This window comes from Zalophus californianus, chromosome 3 (assembly GCF_009762305.2).
Source record: "Zalophus californianus isolate mZalCal1 chromosome 3, mZalCal1.pri.v2, whole genome shotgun sequence".
Taxonomy (NCBI): domain Eukaryota; kingdom Metazoa; phylum Chordata; class Mammalia; order Carnivora; family Otariidae; genus Zalophus; species Zalophus californianus.
This window is the reverse complement of record NC_045597.1, coordinates 37,831,136-37,835,263: the sequence shown is the minus strand read 5'-3', so window position 1 is coordinate 37,835,263 and position 4,128 is coordinate 37,831,136. Positions and strand designations below refer to the sequence as shown.

Sequence of the window (4,128 nt, the reverse complement as noted above, 5' to 3'; positions counted from 1 at the left end):
TATGGTACTGACATAAAAATAGACATATATATCAATAAAATAAAAGAGGAAATCTAGAAATAAACTGACAATTATATGGTCAATTAATCTTTCACAAAAGAAAAATGAATATGCAGTGGGGAAAATTCTCTTCAACAAATGGTGCTGGGAAAACTGGCAGCTGCATGCAAAAGAATGACACTGGACCACTTTCTTTTACCATACATAAAAATAAACTCAACCTGGATTAAAGACTTAAATATGAGACCTGAAACCATAAAAATCCTAGAAGAGAGCATAGGCAGTAATCTCTCTGACATTGGCCATAGCAACATTTTTCTAGATATGTCCCCCAATGCAAGGGAAACAAAAGCAAAAATAAGCTATTGGGACTACATGAAAATAAAAAAAAATTCTGCACAGCAAAGGAAACAATCAACAAAACTAAAAGGCGACCTACGGAATGGGAAAAGTTATTTGCGAATGACAAATCTGATAAAGGGTTAGTATCCATGGTATACAAGGAACTGATACAACTCAATACCCAAAAAACCAATAATCCAATTAAAAGTTGGGCAGAAGACACAAACAGACATTTCTCCAAAGAAGATATCGAGGTGACCAACAGACACATGAAAAGATACTCAACATCACACATCATCAGGGAAATGCAAATCAAAACCTCAATGAGATATCACCTCACACCTATCAGAATGGCTAAAATAAAAAACATAAACAATAAATGTTGGCAAGAATGTGGAGAAAAAGGGACTCTCATGCACTGTTGGTGGGAATGCAAATTGGTACAGCCATTGTGGAAAAGAGTATGGAAGTACCTCAAAAAATTAAAAATAGAACTACCCTTTGAACCAGGAATGACACTAATGGGCATTTACCCAAAAAATATAAAAACACTATTTTAAAGGGATACATGCACCCCTATGTTGATTGCAGCATTATTTACAATAGCCAAACTATGAAAGCAGCCTGTGTCCATCTATTGATGAATCGCTAAATGGTGGGATGTGTGTGTGTGTGTGTGTGTGTGTGTGTGTGTGTGTGTGTGTAGGAATATAATTCAGCCATAAAATGAATGAAATCTTGGCATTTACAGCAACATGGATAGAAATAGAGAGTATAATGCTTAGGTAAATAAGGTCAGTCAGCGAAAGACAAACACCATATTCTCTCACTGGTATGCAGTATTTATGAAACAAAACAGAAGACTAAAGGAAAAGAAAAGAAAGGCAAACCAAGAAATAGACTCTCAACTATAGAGAACAAACTGATGGTTACCAGAGGGTAGGTGGGTGGGAGGATAGAATAGCTAAGGCATATGGGGATTGAAGAGTATACTTGTCATGGTGAAAAATAAAATGGAAATTTAAAAAACTAAACTAAAATAAAACAAAACATGTAGCACTGGAAATCCTAGCCAGAGCAGTTAGGCTAGGAAAATAAAAGGCATCCAAATCAGAAAGGAAGAACAGAATGATCTCTGTTCACAGATGTCATTAACTAATATATAGAAAACTACAGGGGTGCCTGGGTGGCTCCGTCATTAAGCGTCTGCCTTTGGCTCAGGTCATGATCTCAGGGTCCTGGGATCGAGCCCCGCATCGGGCTCCCTGCTCCATGGGAAGCCTGCTTCTCCCTCTCCTGCTCCCCCTTCTTGTGTTCCCTCCCTCGCTGTCTCTCTCTCTCTCTCTGTCAAATAAATAAATAAAATCTTTTAAAAAAAAAAGAAAAAGAAAACTACAAAGCGTCCACAAAAGGAACTGTTTGAACTAATAAATCTATTCAGGAAAGTCAAATGATATAAAAATCATGATACAGAAATAATTTGCATACTTCTACATAATGAATTATCTAACAAAATAAATTAAGAAAACAATCCCATTTCTTGCCTCACAGTCTGAAGCCCATGCAGGCCTTCTCAGCCTGCAAAATCCCACTCAGGCTCCAAGCATGGTGGCCATCCTGTGCATGAATGAGCTGGAACCCTGCATGAATGAGAATTTCATCTCCAGAGCCTCTGCCACCATGGAGGACACTGTGATGAGCGTCAAAGTTATCCAAAACCACCTCACTAGAATCTCAGCTGGCTACTGTTTTGTAGAATTTGGAGATTTGGCCATAGCCAAGAGGTGTTTGCTCAAAATTAATGGGAAACCCCTTCCAGGACCCACACTTTTACTTAGGTTATAGCTGCACCAACCTGACACACCTGGGCTCATAGAACCATGGAGCTGGCAGTGCCCTTAGTGGTCATCTGTGCAACCCTTCATTTTATACAGGAGAAAAAGTTGTGGCTTAGAGAAAAGAAGATGCTTTGGCCAAGGCAAAACGTTTTAAACTGAATTATGCCACTTCTGGGAAACAACCAGATAACAGCCCTGAGTATTTCCTCTTTGTGGGGGACCTGACCCCCGATGTGGATGACGACATGCTGTATGAATTCTTCGTCAAAGTCTACCCTTCCTATTAGGGAAGCAAGGTGATTTTGGACTAAACAGGTGTGTCTAATGACTATGGTTTTGTGAAAATCACAGATGAACTGAACAGAAGTGAGCCCTGACTGACTGCCAAGGAGCAGTCAGCCTGGGGCCTAAACCAGTGCAGCTGAATGTGGCAATCCTCAAAGCAAGCTGAACGCTGTCAGTGGAGTATAGTCAAGTTAGATGTACAATTACAGCTACAACCACTATTACCAGTAGTACCAGAACTACTATGCTCAGTGAGACCAGAACACAGGCAGCTACAGCTTCAGCCATCCCCTGCATGGTTATACCCAGAGCACTATGTAGAGATATAAAGAAGTTAGGGATAACACATTGGAAGACCCCATGCCACAGATAGATGTGATTGAAGCCAACGAGGAGTTCATGGAGCAAAGAAAAGAGCTGTAGGATGCACTGATGGAATGTCACTGGCAACTCCTGGACACGGTATCTTCAGAGACCCCTACCATGATGTAGCCAGGAAGAAGGACAAGCCAAATTGTTCTGTGTGAGGGAGATAAAAGATTCCTTTTTAACAATAATGACAACAAAAATATTGGAAGAACTTTTACCTTTTTTGGAAATGATTTGTAAGATTTTAGTAATTGACAATTCTGAGATTATGACTATTCCTGCAACACTGCTGCCTTCATTTGACAGTGAGACACTTGAGTTTGAAAACCAAGGGACCAACTCATAACTGTTGAACAAGTTTCCAAAAAAAAAAAAGAGAAAGAAAGAAAGGAAGAAAGAAAGAAGGAAGAAAGAAGAGAGAGAGAGAGAGAGAAAGAAAGAAAGAAAGAAAGAAGAAAGAAAGAAAAGAGAGAGAGAGAGAGGAGAGAAAGAAAGAAAGAAAGAAAGAAAGAAAGAAAGAAAGAAAGAAAGAAAGAAAGAAAGAAAGAAAGAAAGAAAGAAAGAAACAAACAAAGAAAGAAAGAAAGAAAGAAAGAAAGAAAGAAAAAAAAGAAAGAAAGAAAGAAAGAAAGAGAAAGAAAGAAAGAAGAAAGAAAAAGGAAGGAAGGAAGCATTCCCATTTATGATAGCATCAAAAAGAATAAAATATTTAGGAATAAACTTAACCAAGGAGGCAAAAGGTATGCACACTGAAAACTACAAAATATGCTGAAAAGAATTTTTAAAAGACACAAATAAATGGAAAGGTATCTTGTATTCATGAATTGGAAGACTTACTATTGTTAAAATGTCTATATTACCCAAAACAGTGTACAGATTCAAATGTAATTATTATCATGATTTCAATGGCATTTTTCACAAAAAGGAAAAAATAATCATAAAATTCATATGGAACTAAAAAGGACCCCAAATAGCCAAAACAATCTTGACAAACAAGAACAAAGCTAGAGGACACACACTTCCTGATTTTAAAACATACAACAGAGCTTCAGTAATTAAAACAATATGGTATTGAACAATTACAGATGTGTAGACCAGTGGGACAAAATAGAGCACTCAGAAATAATTTCACACATATGTGGTCTTCGAATGATTTTTGACAAGATTGCCACTATAGGGAGCATACAGTGGGGAAAAGAGTCTCTTCAACAATGATTCTGGGAAAACTGCAAACACATGCAATAGAATGAAACTGGACACTCATTTTATACCATACAGAGTTATCAAGTCAAAA

General features: G+C 37.8%; 1 pseudogene; it reads left to right on the top strand.

The window, feature by feature from the left end:
• Positions 1-1,947: 1,947 nt before the first annotated feature.
• On the top strand, positions 1,948-2,957 carry LOC113920905 (annotated as a pseudogene).
• Positions 2,958-4,128: the final 1,171 nt, after the last annotated feature.